Genomic DNA, 20,117 nt, shown 5'->3' with positions numbered 1-20,117 from the left:
TTCCGTTATATATATATATATATATATCTATGCTAAATATGAACAAAAAGATGAACAAAGCTAGCTAGAAAAACAACTGCAATGATCCTGTAAAAAAAATCTTCCTAGATGCCGGATTTCAATTAAAATGAAAAAAAAAAACATTACTTTTAAACTGAAATACAGTGCGCAAAAATAACATCACAAAATTGCCCTTTAAAACTACCAAAAAAGAGAAAAATGTTTGTTACAGCTCAAAATAGCATTTCAGTCAGATGGGTTTCAACACCATTTAACAAAATGGTAATGAGGAGTCCAAACAGAGTGGCTGCCACACAAAGGAAATGGCATCACAAAATGGCTGCCATCCGAGCACATGGTCCACACAAAAGAGTTGCACAAAACAAAGAGTTTGAGCAACCATGTGGTACTTCATATACAACAACAAAGATATATACAAAAGACAAGAAAAAACAGGTTTTACAGGATCAGCTGTATTTCAGAGACAATAGCTATCCTGGTGGAATGCTGATTTTAGGCTGCACAACACAATCTGCTACTTAAAACAGAAACTTAGTCCAAAACTGTCTGCTCCATGCTCAATTCAAACATTAGAGTCCAAAGCAAAAACCAGTTTCACTAATAAACGAGTTCCCGCCAAAAAACCAATCCAGCACACACACCAACCAATCTGCCGCCCAAACCAACATCGATCGATAATATATTGTTATCCCATTGAACGAAGCTGATATCCCAACAGAGATGTTACAAGGCAATATTTAACACATATATCTCACAACCCCAGGATGTATTAACTAGGAACCTTTGTATACAGGTTTCTCCCCAATTAATAGACCTGATTCCTAGCCACAAATATTAATACAAAACACCCCATCGTTATACAAAAGAGCGAACGCTGCAAATGAAAATGTTCTTTTGCTAAGCTTTGTTTCTACCTTCCACAGCGGACAAAGAAAGTAAGCCTTGGAAAACAACAAATTTTCAAAAACAGAAATGAAGTGTCTTACCACATGGCCGGCCTTTGTTTTCGAAAACCCGACTCACTTCCCTCCTGTTTTTCCGCTGAAAACGCTAGGAACTTGGTAGGGCTACCTGTCTCGCCATACTGTGGTGGAAATGAATAGGGCTTGGAGCATAGAAACCCGCTTCAGTGCGCTCAAGATTATTACGCACCAAGCTTCATTAATAGCTTGTACTGAAAAGTACAATTGTACCGCTCTCCTGTATAACGATTTACCAAGCGCCCGGACAACAAAGAAAGGAACAGACGCGCTGGGTCATTTTGATGCCATCTGCCAGGTCTCTCTCCATTGGATATGTATGTGTGTGCATGTGTGTAAGAGCAAGTGTTTGTGTGTGAGAGTTTTTGTGTCTCTTCATGGATGAAATGGCTGTGTGAGCTTGTGTCTGGGTGTCTGTGTGTGTGTGTGTGGGCTTCCTGTGTCTTCTGTCCTCTGTGTGTCAGGGCAGGGCTGGTTTATTTACAGCAAGTGATAAAAAGGGAGTTACAGGGAGTGGCTTCAAGACCACCAATCACAGACATGTATACATTCAAAAAGCACAATAGAAGCTGTGAAGTACATGCCCATCGATGGACACGAGCGAACAAAAGGCTCAACTGCCACAAGGAGCACATGGCTTTTCATTGTTCATTCATGCCAATCCATAAACATGAGTCCATTACTTGTTGGTGGGTCTTCATCAAAAATGATTCATATATAAACCATTTTTGATAGTGACCATTCTATTTGTTCCAGTTGATGAGGCTTTATCTGCATAAGATAATAGTAGCAGCCCTCCCCAGTCACACCGATCGAATGTGACTATAAGGAGCCATCTATTAATCTTGGTAAAATAAGAATTTCCATATCACAAACATATCTCAGCAGCACATGGCCCTGAACCGCAGACATAGATCTATGCGATGGACTCTCTCTGCTACTAGTATTGTGCCACCTCATCCATTGGAAGATTTTCACCAACAAGTCTTTCCTGCAATGACAGTTAAAGCGATAATCACTGTAAATGGTGATTATCGGTAAAACTGACACTGAGAGACTGGGAAGAAATGTCTATCAAAATTTCCACAACAATATTCTGCTGGCTTTGGCAGCTGCCGCTTGACATTGCATGCTATTGCCTAATCTATCATCAACCAAGACTCCCAAATCTTTCTCCATTTTTGATTCCCCCAAGGGTTCCCTTCTTAACGTGTATTGTGCTTTTATGTTTCTAGTCCCCAAGTGCAAAACCTTACACTTCTCCACATTAAACCTCATTTGCCAAGTCGTTGCCCACTCCGTTATTTTGTCCAGGTCATTCTGTAGGATATCTGCTTCATGCTGTGCAGTTATTGCCCTGGCCAATTTTGTGTCATCTGCAAAAACTGATATCGAACTCCTGATCCCGACCTCAATGCTGTTTATGAATAAATTGAACATGGTTGGTCCCAGGACTGATCCTTGGGGGACCCCGCTTACTACCTCAGACCAGTCTGAGTATGCGCTGTTTATTACCACCCTTTGGACACGCCCTTTTAGCCAGTTCTGTATCCAAGAGCAAACCCTGCTGTCGATACCTGCAGACCTTATTTTATAAATGAAGTGCTTATGGGGAACTGTATCAAACGCCTTAGCGAAATCCAAGTACACCACATCCACTGGTCTGCCCCTATCTAGCTCACAGCTCACCTCCTCGTAGAATGTTAAGAGATTGGTTTGACAAGAACGCCCATTTGTAAACCCGTGCTGATTACTGCTGATGATGTTGTTGTCTTTAGCAAACTCTACGATAGTCCCTTATCATGCCCTCGATGATAGTCCCTTATCATCCCCTCCAGAAGTTTACATACTATTGATGTCAAACTGACAGGCCTATAATTTCCCGGTATATGCCTCTGACCCTTTTTGAATATTGGAATCACGTTAGCTTTCCTCCAATCCCCTGGTACATCTCCTGTCCTAATACTGTCAGCATATATCAGGAACAGTGGTCTATATATAACCTTACTGAGTTCCTTGTGTACTCTCGGATGTACGCCATCCGGGCCCGTTGATTTGTTTGTGTTAAGTTTATCCAGCCTTTCCCTGATTTCACCCTCTGTTAGCCATAGTGGCAAGTCCTGTGTATTACTACTAACCATACAGTCATGGTCAGTGTATCCCTCCGTTTCCTGTGTAAAGACTGACGAGAAAAAAGCATTCAGCACGGTTGCTTTTTCAGTGTCCTCTGTAACCATGCTCCCATCATCGTTAATTATGTGTGCAATATGCTCTGCCCTAGTTTTTTTGCTGTTGATATATTTAAAGAATTTCTTTGGGTTTTTTTTTACTATCCTCCAATATTTTTCTCTCAAAGTCGATTTTAGCCATCTTGATTTCGTGTTTACTTTTCTTATTTGCCTCCTTGTATTGCTCGAAAGCCGATACTGTGCCCTCTGCATTATATTTCTTGAAGGCCAATTTTTTTCCCCTAATAAGTTTTTTAACGCTACGGTTTAGCCAGCCAGGTTTGGCTTTGTCTCTTCTAAATTTATTTCCCATAGGAATGCACTGCAAGATGTATTTGCTTAATATGTTCCTAAAGCATTCCCATTTTTCCTCTGTGGTCAGTGATCCCAGGGTTTGGTCCCAGTTTACCCTTTCCATCAATGAGTACAATTTAGGAAAGTTTGCCCTTCTGAAGTTTAGGGTTCTTATGTTCCCCACTTGCCTTGTTATATTGTTATTTACACTAAATGTAATCATCCTGTGATCGCTAGAGCCCAGGTAGGCCTGGACTCCTACCTCCGAGATTAGGTCTGGGTCATTAGTGATCAATAGATCCAGGACTGCGTTTTCCCTAGTCGGAGAGTCCACCAACTGTGACGTGTAATTATCCTGTAAGGTTTCCGTGAATAGACAGGCCTTCTGTGAGTGTGTAGTCCCCTCTTCCCAGTCAATGTTGGGATAATTGAAGTCCCCCAATATGATGACTGATCCCAGTTTTGCCACTTTACCCAATAGTGCTAAAAATTCCAGCTCTACCTCCTCCCCTTGTTTATAGCAAACCCCCACAATTACTTTTCACTTTTCTCCTTCCCTATGGAGTTCTACCCACACAGATTCTAAATCCATGCTCATCCCTTCCGTAATGTCACTCCTCTCTATCACCCTTACATTGTTCTTGACATAGAGACTGTGACGAGACCCTTGCTCACTCTGTCCGCTCTCCCGACACTCCTCTGTTTCTAGTAAGTCAGCTTGCAGATCACAACGTCTGATGGTTCGGTCAACCAAGGATCCGGGATCCGAACTACAGCTATGTGCCGTCCGGAATCCATTAGAACGAACACCAAGCAAGCTGTATGTAAGTTCAAACAGGAAGACAATTTATTGGAAGAACACAGCACACTTTTATACAGAATTTGGAACATCCTGCCCCCAACAACCGCTTTCCTATTGGTCAATTGTAAAGTACCTGCAGTTCCCATTCAGGTCCTCTCCAGACATGCAAATGAGGGCTCGAAAATGAGTCAGTAGTGATTGGTCAGATAGCTTGACCAGGAGGACTGCCATGCAAATGAGGACTTGAAAATGAGTCAACAGGGATTGGTCAGATAGCTTGACCAGGAGGACTGCCATGCAAATGAGGACTTGAAAATGAGTCAACAGGGATTGGTCAGATAGCTTTGACCAATGCAAGGAGACAGAAGCCCCAGGGGGCAATCATTGTACACAATAGTCAGACACAGAACAATGGTTCCCTAATGAGCCCTCAATACACATTACTCTGAGTGTCAATACCTCCCTTAGCAGACAACAGGTGAGGTCATTAGCACACCTGACAATAGGTGAATGGGGAGCCACCTTAGACAGTCCATCTCCTCAGAACTTCCTGGGATGACCATATTAGGAATGCACTTCCTGCTCAGAGACCTCATGAGAATGGGAACAATTGACCTTGCTGACAAATATGAAGCAATTCAACCTATCACCCATCTGTCCTTAAATTCCAGTGATGGTGAACACCATCACAGAGACATACCCCTCCCCCTCTTTTTCCTACCCTGTCCTTCTGGTACACCGAATACCCTTGGATATTGGCCAGCCAGTCATGTGAGGGGTCGAACCAAGTCTCCGTTATTCCCACAAGGTCTATGTCATCCTCATGTACTAACATTTCCAACTCATCCATTTTATTAGCTAGGCTCCTGGCATTAGCATATACCCCTCTTAGTTTTACGGAAGTTAAACGTGATTGGTGGTTATGTTTATTCCTGTTTGGTCTGAGGATTTCCCGCACAGACCTACCAATTGACGTTATGGACCTACTGTCGCTGCTGACTCTACAACTGCCTTCAGTCCTTTGCTCCCTCCTGACTGACTCTACTTCTGAGCCCTCCCCCCGTCTCCTAGTTTAAAAGCCCCTCCAACTTGGTGGCCATCTTTCTCCCCAAAAGAGCTGTACCGTCCCCATTAAGGTGCAGCCCATCCTTACTAAAGAGCCGGTAGCCGACTGAGAAGTCAGCCCAGTTCTCCAGGAACCCAAACCCCTCCTTCCTACACCAATTCCTCAGCCACTTGTTAAGTTCCCTAATCTCCTTCTGCCTCTCTTGTGTGGCTCGAGGTACAGGCAGTATTTCAGAGAAAACCACCTTGGAGGTCCTATTCCTAAATCTATTACCTAAGTTCCTGAAATCGTTCTTTAGGATCCTCCACCTTCCTTTTACTTTGTCATTAGTGCCCACATGCACCATGACCGCTGGGTCATCCCCAGCCCCGCACAATAATCTGTTTGTCAGATCCGCGATGTGCCGAACTCAGGCGCCCGGTAAACAAGATACTGTTTGGCTACCGAGATCTTTTTGACAGATTGCCCTCTCTGTCCTCTTGATAATTGAGTCCCCAACTACCACAACCTGTCTAACCTTTCCTGAGTCACGGGCAGTGGCGGCTGGTACTCAAAATTTTTGGGGGGGGCGCAAAAAGAAAAATGTAATAGGTACTGCTTTGCGGCAAAAAACGCGGTAAAAAATTGCGTGACTTTGAGGTCATGGTACAGGCATGGCACAGATGGTATAGGCATGGCACAGGTGATGGTACAGTCATGGCACAGGCATGGCACAGATGATGGTATAGGCATGGCACAGGTGATGGTATAGGCATGGCACAGGTGATGGAATAGGCATGGCACAGGTGATGGAATAGGCATGGCACAGGTGATGGTATAGGCATGGCACAGGTGATGGAATAGGCATGGCACAAGTGATGGAATAGGCATTGCACAGGTGATGGTACAGGCATGGCACAGGTGATGGTACAGGCATGGCACAGGTGATGGTATAGGCATGGCACAGATGGTATAGGCATGGCACAGGTGATGGATTAGGCATGGCACAGATGATGGTATAGGCATGGCACAGGTGATGGAATAGGCATGGCACAGGTGATGGAATAGGCATGGCACAGGTGATGGAATAGGCATGGCACAAGTGATGGAATAGGCATTGCACAGGTGATGGTACAGGCATGGCACAGGTGATGGTACAGGCATGGCACAGGTGATGGAATAGGCATGGCACAGATGGTACAGGCATGGCACAGGTGATGGTATAGGCAGGGCACAGATGGTACAGGCATGGCACAGGTGATGGAATAGGCATGGCACAGATGGTATAGGCATGGCACAGGTGATGGAATAGGCACGGCACAGATGGTACAGGCATGGCACAGGTGATGGAATAGTCATGGCACAAGTGATGGTAAGGTCATGGCACAGGTGATGGAATAGGCATGGCACAGATGGTATAGGCATGGCACAGGTGATAGAATAGGCATGGCACAGATGATGGTATAGGCATGGCACAGGTGATGGAATAGGCATGGCACAGATGATACAGGCATGGCACAGGTGATGGTATAGGCAGGGCACAGATGGTACAGGCATGGCACAGGTGATGGAATAGGCATGACACAGGTGGTATAGGCATGGCACAGGTGATGGAATAGGCATGGCACAGATGGTACAGGCATGGCACAGGTGATGGAATAGGCATGGCACAGGTGATGGTAAGGTCATGGCACAGGTGATGGAATAGGCATGGCACAGATGGTACAGGCATGGCACAGGTGATAGAATAGGCATGGAACAGATGATGGTATATGCATGGCACAGGTGATGGAATAGGCATGGCACAGATGGTATAGGCATGGCACAGGTGATGGAATAGGCATGGCGCAGATGATGGTATAGGCATGGCACAGGTGATGGAATAGGCATGGCACAGGTGATGGTATAGGCATGGCACAGGTGATGGAATAGGCATGGCACAAGTGATGGAATAGGCATTGCACAGGTGATGGTACAGGCATGGCACAGGTGATGGTACAGGCATGGCACAGGTGATGGTATAGGCATGGCACAGATGGTATAGGCATGGCACAGGTGATGGAATAGGCATGGCACAGATGATGGTATAGGCATGGCACAGATGATGGAATAGGCATGGCACAGGTGATGGAATAGGCATGGCACATGTGATGGTATAGGCATGGCACAGGTGATGGAATAGGCATGGCACAAGTGATGGAATAGGCATGGCACAGGTGATGGTACAGGCATGGCACAGGTGATGGTACAGGCATGGCACAGGTGATGGTACAGGCATGGCACAGGTGATGGAATAGGCATGGCACAGATGGTATAGGCATGGCACAGATGGTATAGGCATGGCACAGGTGATGGAATAGGCATGGCACAGATGGTACATGCATGGCACAGGTGATGGTACAGGCATGGCACAGGTGATGGTATAGGCAGGGCACAGATGGTACAGGCATGGCACAGGTGATGGAATAGGCATAGCACAGATGGTACAGGCATGGCACAGGTGATGGAATAGGCATGGCACAGATGGTATAGGCATGGCACAGGTGATGGAATAGGCATGGCACAGATGGTACAGGCATGGCACAGGTGATGGAATAGGCATGGCACAGATGGTACAGGCATGGCACAGGTGATGGAATAGGCATGGCACAGATGGTATAGGCATGGCACAGGTGATGGAATAGGCATGGCACAGATGGCACAGGCATGGCACAGGCATGGCACAGGTGATGGAATAGACATGGCACAGGTGATGGTAAGGTCATGGCACAGGTGATGGAATAGGCATGGCACAGATGGTATAGGCATGGCACAGGTGATAGAATAGGCATGGCACAGATGATGGTATAGGCATGGCACAGGTGATGGAATAGGCATGGCACAGATGGTACAGGCATGGCACAGGTGATGGTATAGGCAGGGCACAGATGGTACAGGCTTGGCACAGGTGATGGAATAGGCATGGCACAGATGGTATAGGAATGGCACAGGTGATGGAATATGCATGGCACAGATGGTACAGGCATGGCACAGGTGATGGAATAGGCATGGCACAGGTGATGGTAAGGTCATGGCACAGGTGATGGAATAGGCATGGCACAGATGGTACAGGCATGGCACAGGTGATGGTATATGCATGGCACAGGTGATGGAATAGGCATGGCACAGATGGTACAGGCATGGCACAGGTGATGGTATATGCATGGCACAGGTGATGGAATAGGCATGGCACAGATGGTACATGCATGGCACAGGTGATAGAATAGGCATGGCAGAGATGATGGTATATGCATGGCACAGGTGATGGAATAGGCATGGCACAGATGGTACAGGCATGGCACAGGTGATGGAATAGGCATGGCACAGGTGACGAGTCAGCACTTCCCTGGCTGAGACACTTACCTGGCGACGGCTCGGCTCCCGGCGGCGGCTTCTCCCCCTCCTCGCGACTCCGACGTCCGTCCTCTTCTGCTCGGCTCCCGGTGGCGACTTCTCCCCTCCTCGCGACTCCTCTTCTGCGGCGGCGGGAAGCTGACCGGGCGGTGACGGTGAGTGACTGATGCACGCACCGGCACCGCCCCCAACGAGGTCAGCATGGATGTCCTTAATCATGATTGGTCCAGGCTGGAGTCTGGACCAATCATGATCCAAGACATCACAAAAGGGGGGTGGTGTAGCGCCGTGCTCTGCGCTACAGTTACGCCCCAGAAGGCTGCCATTTGGCGCCTCTGCGGGTGGAAAACCCCACCCCCCCATAGGCACCAATGGAGCGGGCTCCAAAAGGAGGGTGGGTGTAGCGCAGTGCTCTGCGCTACAGTTACGCCCCAGAAGGCCGCCTCTCGGCGCCTCTACGGGTGGAAAACCCCACCCCCCATAGGCACCAATGAGGCGGGCGCCCCTTGTGGGCAAAAATTATTATTATTTTTTTTTTTTTAATCTTTTTTTTTTCTTTTTCTTTTTTTTTTTGGGGGGGGGGGCGGCGCCCCTGCGCCCCCTATGGGCCGGCCGCCACTGGTCACGGCCCCCCTTCTTCCTGGAGCTGCCACTCCCCTGGCAGCTGGGGGAAGGTGTCTGCTCCAGCTCTGCCACCCCTGAGTTGATATCCCCCTCAACTTGCAACTTGGCAAATTTGTTAGGGTGTACCAACTCAGTATACAGCACCGAGGGTGTACTGGCGCAAAAAAATCAATAAAATAACCATCAATGAAAACCTTCTATAAGAACCATATAAGACAAATGGAGAAACTATAAATGCATGGCACATATAGAGTCCATAAAGTCCATCAAAAAAACAGCAGGTCTGTAAACACTTGAAGGCTGCTCTGTCACAAGTGAAGAAGATGAACTTGCAGAGAGCTATGGGAGAAAGACAGGCGCCACTCTAAGTGTAATATGACTTGTGTTTATTGGAAATTTACCATACTACATACTCACAATCGTGTAAGTAGAAAACAGCAATGAATATTCATCCAAGAAGTGCGATAAATCCGGGTGCCTCTGCAGAAGAATCTGACTGGTCCGCTGTGGAGATCCGTTGAAGCCGGTGTAGAACGGCGTATCCCGGACCCTGGGGACACTGTCGGAGCTTCCGGCGGCGTACTTTCGGCTTGGGCGTGGGGCGTGATGACGTGAACAGGCGACGCGTTGTCGGAGCATGCGCTCCTTCCTTAGAAAAGGGCATTATATAGGGCAAAAAACACTGGACTACCGCTGGGTCCTAAACTGATTTTTAAATCAGCTTGTATTTTCTCATAATGTGCATTGTATTATATTACCAAAATATGGTTTTACCTATAATTGTTCATAATTTATCCCAAGTCATGACCACTGTACAGGTGTTTTTAGTGCAGTATAACGAATCTATAGCAATGGACTCAGTTTAGGACCCAGCGGTAGTCCAGTGTTTTTTGCCCTATATAATGCCCTTTTCTAAGATGGCGCCATTAGATGCCTGAGGAAGGAGCGCATGCTCCAACAACGCGTCGCCTGTTCACGTCATCACGCCCCACGCCCAAGCCGGAAGTATGCCGCCGGAAGCTCCGACAGGGTCCCCAGGGTCCGGGATACGCCGTTCTACACCAGCTTCAACGGATCTCCACAGTGGACCAGTCGGATTCTTCTGCAGAGGCACCCAGATTTATTGCACTTCTTGGATGAATATTCATTGCTGTTTTCTACTTACACGATTGTGAGTAAGTAGTATGGTGAATTTCCAATAAACACAAGTCATATTACACTTAGAGTGGCGCCTGTCTTTCTCCCATGTACCAACTCAGGACTGGCCTCCCTGTCACTCTTCCCACTATCCTTCCTAACCGTCACCCAGCTGCGTACCACTGATGCTTGCGTCTCCTCTACTCCTCCCTCCTCTATGCTGGCCCCTGCCAGCGCCTGATGGGTCATGTCCAAGCTCCTTTCCAGGTTGTTGATGCAACGCAGTCTTGCCACTGTATTCTCTAGATCCAGGATCTGGTCTTCCAGAGCAACAAGTCGCTCACATCTTGCACAGCAGTATTCGCCCTCGATTGGTTCATCAAAGAACTCATACATGGCGCAAGAAGTGCACTGAGTGGCATCCGCAATCCTGTCGGACATTATTACCCACTACTCTATGGGGATAATGTTAACGACCTGCTATTCCTTACCTACACTACCTCTAACTCCCCTGGTACTAAACCTGGGGTACTCACCAGTCACTAAGATACTCACCAGTCGCAAAGATACTCACCAGTCGCAAAGATACTCACCAGTCGCAAAGATACTCACCAGTCACTCACCAGTCGCAAAGATACTCACCAGTCACAAAGATACTCACCAGTCGCAAAGATACTCACCAGTCGCAAAGATACTTACCAGTCTTCCCAGGTACTCAGGCGCAGAGACAGTCACACAGCAATCATTCGCAGCACAGTCACACAGCTTTCTCCCTCTCCTTGTTTGCCGCTGCTGCCTTACTCACAGCTTCTGCCACACTCACTGTGAACAGACGGTCTCCTCCTCCTCCTCCTGGCACCCTCACTCTCCTCCGCTCCTCTCCTCAGTACAGTACAGCGGTTTCCGACCTCAACCGCTGCTCTCGCAGAGCACGGTCGGTCAGTCGCAGAGCACGGTCAGTCAGTCGCAGAGCACGGTCGGTCAGTCGCAGAACACTGTCGGTCAGTCGCAGAGCATGGCCGGTCAGTCGCAGAACACTGTCGGTCAGTCACAGAGCACCGTCGGTCAGTCACAGAGCACCGCCGGTCAGTCACAGAGCACCGTCGGTCAGTCACAGATCACCGTCGGTCAGTCGCAAAGCACTGTTGGTCGGTCGCAGAGCACAGTCAGTCAGTCGCAGAGCAGTCAGTTAGTCGCAGAGCAGTCAGTCGCAGAGCAGTTTTAGAGTGAGCAGAGCAGATAGATCAGCTCAGTGCAATACAGTAACCTGTATTGCTTGTAGTTTTTGTACTTGTATGTAGTTTTGTACTTGTAGTCCCCCACCAGCCCACCCCCCTACCAGCTGATCAGTTGCTTCCTACTTACGTCCCCGGTCTCGGTCAGGTCCTGTCAGGTCCTTGTCTCCACCGCCACTGCTCTGTCCCCGCTCTGTCTCTGTCTCCCTGGTCACTCCCCAGTCACCCTCCGAGGCTCTCCGGTCACCCTCCAAGGCTCCTGCACCCGGCCCCCGGCTTCCTAGTGCGGCTTCCCCCGCACGTGCAGCTCGCGGCTCCTCCTCCGCTCCTCCTCCACACACACACACACACAGCTCCCCTCGCTGTGCACGGATCACTCGCAGCTTCCGGCTTCCTGCTCCAGTGGTCCCCAGGGCCTTGTCTTGTCACCCTTGCTGCGTAGGCACACAGAGCAGGATTTAACATAGGCTCTACAGTCTCGACTAAGGTTGGGCCACCGGAAGGACCATTGAATGAGCTCAGTTGTTTTACAAACTCCAAAGTGGCCGGCTAACTGGTGGTCGTGGTACGTCTTGAAGACCTGAAGCCTTGCCTCCTGCGGCACGAAGACCTTATCCTGGTGCCAAAGTAATCCATCTTGTTTCCTTAACGAGACCTGCTCAGATTCAGGGCATGAAGCAGAGGCTTATTCATTGACCGATTTCAAGCTGGCTGAATCAATAAAAAGTTCTGGGCCGACAGAATGGTGCTCGGTGGAGCAGGTTCTGTGGATTCAGGGAACATCCGGGACAAGGCGTCTGCCTTCCCGTTCTTGGATCCTGGTCTATAGGTTAAATGGAAGTTGAATCTTGAGAAGAATAATGCCCATCTAGCTTGTCGGGGTCTTAGACATTTGGCGGACCTCAGATACTCTAAGTTTTTGTGGTCAGTACAGATCATGATCAGGGGATTGGCGCCCTCCAATAGATATCTCCACTCTTCGAAGGCCACTTTAATAGCCAGAAACTCTCGGTCACCTATGTCGTAGTTTCTCTCGACCTGGATTAATTTCTTAGAGCAGAAGGCTACTGGGTGTAATAGAGCTTTTGGGCCCAGACGCTGAGAAAGCACGGCTCCCGTCGCCACTTCAGAAGCATCTACTTCAAGAACGAAAGGGAGCGCTGGGTCCGGGTGTTGCAGCACCGGAGCAGAGGTAAACAAGGTTTTAAGTTTTTCAAAGGCTACTTGGGCTTCCTGATTCCAGAGGAAACGGGTATGGAGACGTGTGAGTTGAGTAATTGGGGCGATAATAGTTGAGAAGTCCTTAATAAATCTAGGGTAGAAATTGGCAAAGCCTACGAATCTTTGGACTCCCTTTCGGTCTGTAGGTGCAGGCCAGTCTAGGATTGCTGCAACCTTCTGGGGATCCATAGAGATTCCCCCAATGGAGATTACGAGGCCCAAAAATTGAATAGATTGTTTTTCAAAATCGCATTTCTCGGCCTTGGCATACAAACCGTGCCTGCGGAGGGTACTCAATACCTTCTTGACGTGGAATTCGGTGGAGCTCGAGAGAGGTGGAGAAGATCAAGATATCATCCAGGTAGACGATCAGAAATAAGTCAAGGTACTCTCGGAAGATATCATTGACCAGGTGTTGAAATGTTGCAGGGGAGTTGCATAACCCAAATGGCATTACGAGGTATTCAAAGTGGCCAATGTGTGTTCTGAAGGCCATTTTCCACTCGTCCCCCCTCTCTGATGCGAACCAGATTATAAGCCCCTCTTAAGTCCAGTTTTGTAAATATCCGGGCCGCTCAAAACCTCTGGAACAACTCCGGAATGAGGGGAAGAGGGTACCTATTCTTGATGGTAATTTTGTTGAGTCCCGGTAGTCGATGCAGGGTCTGAGGGAGTGGTCTTTTTTTTCAACAAAGAAGATGCCTGCTCCATCAGGTGAGGAAGAGGGACGAATGAAACCTTTGGCTAGGTTCTCATCGATGTATTGTCAGAGAGTCTCCAATTCCACCCCGGACAAAGGGAAGATGCGCCCGAAGGGAATTTCTGCTCCAGGGAGCAATTCAATAGGACAGTCATATGATCGGGGTGGAGGCAGGGTTTTCGGCTTTCTTTTTGTCAAAGACGTCAAGGTAATCATAGTAGACTGAAGGGACTACTAGACTGGTGTCTGTTGCTGGTTGTATGGTCAGGCAGGTATGGGGGTTGGTTAGCATGAGGATACCACAATGCTGGCGGCAGTAGCTGGATGAGAAGGTGACCTCCCCTCGGGACCAGTCCACTGATGGGTTGTGGGCTTGTAGCCACAGGATTCCAAGAATAGCTGGAAAAATGGGAGATCTGATCACATCAAAACAGAGAAGTTCCTGGTGCCTTGTGTCTGTGGTTGTGAGAATAGGGACTGTTTCTTGGGTAATAGGTCCTGAACTAGGTGGACTGCCATCAGCTAGGTGTATGTCTAGTCTTTGATCCTTGGTAGTCAGAGGAATCTGCAGGTCTTTAGCCAGGTTGATGTCCAGGAAGCAGCTGCAAGCTCCAGAATCAATTATTGCCCGCAGTTTGACCTCCTTTCCAGCCACCTGCAGAGAGATGGGGAGAATAATGTGAGTAGATAGTGATCCGGATAGCTGAAGATATGTGGGGTACAGGTGCCTGGACTTACTTGGCCGAATCAGATAGTTGCAAAGGTAGTGTCCTGACGCTCCACAGTAGAGACAGAGATTGTTTTGCCGCCTGCGTCCTCTTTCTTCTGGGGTTAAAGCGGGTCGAAGCAGACCAATCTGCATTGGTTCCATATTGGAGGTATTTAGAGGAGCAGCGGCAGGAAGTGTTGGAGCCGGTACCTTGGGCAGTACCCAGGTTGGCCGAAAGGTCTGAGAACGCTCAAAGCGTCGCTCCCGCAGATGCCTATCTAGCTGGATGGAAGTTTGGATCAGAGTCTCTAACGTGGCGGGAGCTTCAGACCTGGCCAGCTCATCCTTAATTGTTTCGGATAGGCCTAAACAGAATTGATACTTCAAAGCTGAATCATTCCATCTGGTATCAGCTGCCCATCTTCGGAACTCCCCAATGTAATCCTCTACTGGTCGTCTTCCCTGCACCAGGGAGTGAAGGGCAGACTCTGCGGTGACAGTTTTCTGTGGGTCATCATATAAAGTAGCCATGGCTTCAAAAAACATGGAACCTCCGCTGGTCCCCTGAAAGCGTTTAGGAGTGGGAACTCTGGGCTCTGGAGGAGGCAGTACCATAGCGGGTGGGGCGGCAACAGCTGATGTGGAGGACGCTGGTGTAAAGGCGGGGCTAGAGGCTTGGTTGGATTTGGCGGAAGTCATAGAACCTGTGAGGGCATGGAACCGCCCCTCCAGTTGGAAGTAACCTTCCTGCAGATTTTTGACTGCTTGCATCAGCGCCGCCATCTGCTGACATAGGGTTTCAAGTGCAGAAGCACCTCTCTCGGCCTCAGACATCCTGGCTGTTTGATACTATCAGGTATCAATTGCTGGAGGCCAATGGAGAGAGGGCTTCCCTTTCAGCTAAGTTCCAAACTCCCCTGGAGATGAGAAAGGAGGAGTTAGGTCCAAAGTCACACAGGTCGCCTGCAGAGTTGCTTGCAGAAAAGGGTTCAGGAATACCGCTGTTGTGTTCAGGGCCGGTGCTTCCACTAGGCAAACTAGGCAGCCGCCTAGGGCGCATTGCCACTTAGGGGTGCAGCCACGAGTCAGCAATCTCTCTCCATCATGAATGATCCTTGGGAGCTGAGGGGAGGTGCGGCAGTGGGGGAGGAAGAAGGGACAGAGGAAGATGCCAGGTGTCTGGGGCAATGGCAGAACTACCAGGCCCTGGATTTCCACCATTGTTGGGGGGGCCCCAAGAGGCAGGAAGGGAGCCCACCGGAGTGCTGCCTGCATAATGATCCTCTTCATCTGGAGCTGAGCGGCCTAAACCCTGGGCAGGACCTGATTCTCTACAGTGAGCTGGTGGGCAGCTGTTCATTTCCCTGGGTCAGTATTAAGCAGGGAGCGGAGGAAAGCTGAACCTGAGCCAGGGCTCGGCACTGGAGGGTGGCCACTTTGTTGGAGCAGAAGCGACGAGGTACCGGAATGGTCTGAGGAGGTTGGTGATGAAGGATGTGCTCCACCAGGAGCCAGTTGGAGCTGTGGTGAGCACTGTGGTCCAAGAGAAGAGCGTCCTGGGAGAAGGAATTTAGCAGGATCACAGTGAAGGAGGGCAGAGTGCGGGCCACTCTCTTCATACTGCCCAGTGAGTGTCAGATCCCGAGAACAGGGGATCAGGGTCCCTGGGTGTGACATGGAGGATCCTTGGTGTGAAAGAGAATTGGGGTCACCAGGTGTGCCATGGGGAATCGGAGTCATAAAGGTATGACATGGGGGATAGGGGTCAAGAGTGTAACAGGGGTTCGGGGTCATCAGGTGTGCAATGAGGAATTGCGACCCCTTGGTATGCCATGGGGGATTGAGGTCCCCAGGTGTGACATGGAGGAACATCATGGTCCCCAGGTGTGACATGGAGGAACATCAGGTTCCCCAGGTGTGACATGGAAAAACATTAGGGTCTCCGGGTATGACAAGGAGGAGCATCAGGGGCCCCTGGTGTGACAAAGAGGAACATTGGGGTCACTGGGTATGACAGCACGACGTGGAGGAACACAGGGGTCCCTGGGTGTGACATGGAGGAACATCGGGGTCAGTGGGTATGACAGTACGACATGGAGGAATATTGGGGTCCCAGAATGTGACATGGGAAAACATTAGGGTCCCTGGGTGCGACATAGGGGGACATCAGGGTCCCCGGGTGTGACATGGAGGAATATGGGGGTCACTGGGTATGAAAGAATTACATGGAGGAACCGTCAGATCTGGGTCACTGAATATGACATAGAGGAGTTTTTAAACCCTTCCCTTTTTGTTTTATTTTTTGGGGGGTGGGGGTGGGGGGGGGTGCGAGTAGCTGGTCTTGCCTAGGGCGTAAAATAGTCTAGCACCGGCCCTGGTTGTGCTGCGGGATTACTGCAGGCAGGTGGCACCTGTGAGATAAAGCAGGTACTAAGGATCGCTGAGACAGAGGGTGGTTGATTCAAGCCAAGGTTCGATACCAGGTGGGTAGCGGAGGAGACAAGGTCAAGTGATAGCCAAAGTCTAGACAGGTAGCAGGGAGAAGAGATCCGTTAAACAAGCCGAGGCCAAAGTCAGGAAGCAAGCTGGAGATGGAGGTGTAACAAGCCAAGTCAGTAACCAGGAATCACAGGAAACACAGGACGTTGGTAGAAGCTGAAGATCAAACAGCACTTAGAGAAGGGCTGGCTCCCTTATAAAGGCCCAGGTGAGGGGCTGACGTAGATGCTGAGTCCTAGAGTTCTTCTCCTATTCTGACGGATACTGGGTCCTAGAGCCCTCCTGCTATTGGTACCCTGACATTCCCGTTTAGTTTTAGTTCGTTAACGAAAACGGATTTGATTTTCGTCATAGTTGTCGTCATTTGACGAAAATGTGCTATACTTTGTGTTTTGTTTTCGTCACTTGAAAAAGGCCGTTGACGAAATCGGTGACAAAAACGTTTTCGTTGACGAAATTAACACTGTGTGCAAAATGCTCTGACCTCGTTTTTTTGCTGTTGATATATTTAAAAAATTTCTTAGGGTTCTTTTTACTTTCCTCTGCTATTTGTCTCTCGAAGTCGATTTTTGCCATCTTGATTTAGTATTTACATTTCTTATTTGATTCCTTGTATTGCTGGAAAGCCGATAATGTGCCCTCCGATTTATATTTCTTGAAGGCCATTTTTTTTCCCTAATAAGTTTTGTTACATTACGGTTTAGCCAGCCAGGTTTGGCTTTGGCTCTTCTAAATTTATTTCCCATAGGAATGCACTGTAAGATGCTTTTGTTTAATATTGTCACGTACCTAATCCGAGGCCGAGATGCAGAGAGGGCTCCCCTTGCGGCTGAGTGCGGCACACCCCTGGGGTTGAGACAGAGGGTGTAGCACCCACAAAAGCACTGGTTGCCAGCAAGGTCATGAGAGTAGACAGGCGGTCTCCAGCAGAGTGCTAGGAAGGAATACACCGGACAGTCCGAGGAGGAACCAGGAACAACCAGGCAGTAGGTGAAAGACCAGCCAGGGGTCAAACATAGGGCTCGGCAGGAAGCAGCAACAGGTGCAAGCCAAAGGTATAGCAGGAAGACCAGGAGCAGACAAGTCCGTGGGGAAGCCGAGATCAGGTACTGGAGGGCAGGCAGACAGGAAGCAAGTCCGTGGGCCAAGCCGAGGTCAGGTAACAGGAGAGCCAAACTGGAGCAGGGATGGTCAGATGAAGCCAAGGGTCAAAGCCAGACAAGCCGGTTCAAACTGGAAATCCAAGAAGATAGCAAACCCTCAGGATACAGGAAGAGCTGAAGACAATCCAGCAATTTGATGGGCTGAGCAGAGTCCTTATATAGGCCAGTGATTGATTCTATGGACCGATGCTATCGCGGGTTCGCCTATGTGCCAAATTACGTCCATTGCGCAGGCGCGCTTGCCTGAGTTCATTGCGCCCATTAGAAGTACTGGCGGAATTGCCAGTTGTAACACGGCCATTTCTCTGACAAATATGTTTCTGAAGCATTCCCATTTTTCCTCTGTGGTCAGTGTTCCTAGAGTTTGGTCCCAGTTTATTTTCTCTATCATTGAGCACAGTTTGGGAAAGTTTGCCCTTCTGAAGTTTAGGGTTCTTATGTTCCCCTCTTGCCTTGCTATATTGTGATTTACGCTAAATGTGATCATCCTGTGATCGCTAGAACCCAAGTTGTCCCGGACTCCTACATCTGAGATTAGATTTGGGTCATTAGTAATTAATAGATCCAGCACTGCATTCTTTCTAGTAGGAGAATCCACAAACTGAGGCATGTAGTTGTCCTGTAAGGTTTTCATGAGGAGACGGGCCTTTAGTGAGTGTGCAGTCCCCTCTTCCCAGTCAATGTCAGGATAATTTAAGGCCCCTAATATGATGACTGGTCCCAGCTTTACCGCGTTGCCCAACAGTGATAGAAATTCCAGCTCTACCTCCTCCCTTTGGTTGGGGGGCCTATAACAAATCCCCACTATTACTTTCTGTGACGTCAGTCACTTTGGGCGTGGGGTGACCAGGAAACTGGGGGGGCACTGGAGATATGGTTTGGATGGCTCCAAATGGGACAGTGATATTCAGGAATGATGTCTCACTTGAAATATGAAGATTTTATACCCTCTACATTGTGAGTTCCATGACCAGGAAGTACAACTCCTAATATGGGCATTCCAGGAAGTTCAATGTGGAGACTGTCTATTGCTTAACGATGTTGCTTTTGTCTGAATACATAAATTGTAATATTCTTGTCTGAGGTGGCTTTCCATTCACCTATTGTTAAGTGTGCTAATGAACTCACCTGTTGTCTGCTAAGAGATGTATTGACACTCAGAGTAATGTGTATTGGGGGCTCGTTATGTAACCATTGTGTGATGTTGGGAGCTGGATTTGGGTCATTGTTCATCTAGTGACTGCATTACTTCTAACGTGTATATAAAGCGTGTATTCCTTTTCAATAAAGAGTCTGATTCCTGCTTGACCCTCAATACAGAGCCTCGTCTCGTACTTTTGGGGGGGATTATTCATATGGGTTTCTTGTTCGCCTGAGTGGAGTGTCCGGTAGCTGCCTTTGTGTTCAGGAATGAAATGTCCTAAACGACTGTAACCCCTTTCATACCTGGGGTGTCGTTACACTTTCCCCTTTACTTCTTCCCTTTGGAGTTCTACCCACACGGATTCTAACTCCGTACTCATCCCTCCCATAATATCACTCCTCTCTACCACCCTTACAATATTCTTGACATAGAGACATACCCCTCCCCCTTTTTTTCCTTCCCTGTCCTTCCGATACACAGAATACCCTTCGATATTGGCCAGCCAGTCGTGTGAGGGGTCAAACCAAGTTTCTGTTATTCCCACGAGGTCTATGTCCTCCTCATGTACTAACAGTTCCAACTCATCCATTGTATTAGCTAGGCTCTTGGCATTTGTGTATACCCCTCTTATTTTTGTGGAAGTCGATAGTGAATAATGCTTAAGTTTATTCCTGTTTGGTCTGAGGTTTGTCCTCACAGACCCCTCAACGGTTGACGTTGCAGATCTACTGTCACTGCTGACCCCAATAATACCTTCTGTCCTTTTCTCCCTCCTAACTGACTATACCTCTGAGCCCTCTCCCCCAACTCCTAGTTTAAAAGCCCCTCCAACTTTGTGGCCATCTTTCTCCCAAATAGAGCTGTACCGTCCCCATTAAGGTTCAGCCCGTCCTTACTAAAGAGCCGGTAGCCGACTGAGAAG

Source organism: Pelophylax lessonae, assembly GCF_965119305.1.
Source record: "Pelophylax lessonae genome assembly, chromosome: 10".
NCBI classification, from domain to species: Eukaryota; Metazoa; Chordata; class Amphibia; order Anura; family Ranidae; genus Pelophylax; species Pelophylax lessonae.
The sequence above is the reverse complement of the archived record's forward strand: the minus strand, read 5'-3'. Positions refer to the sequence as shown.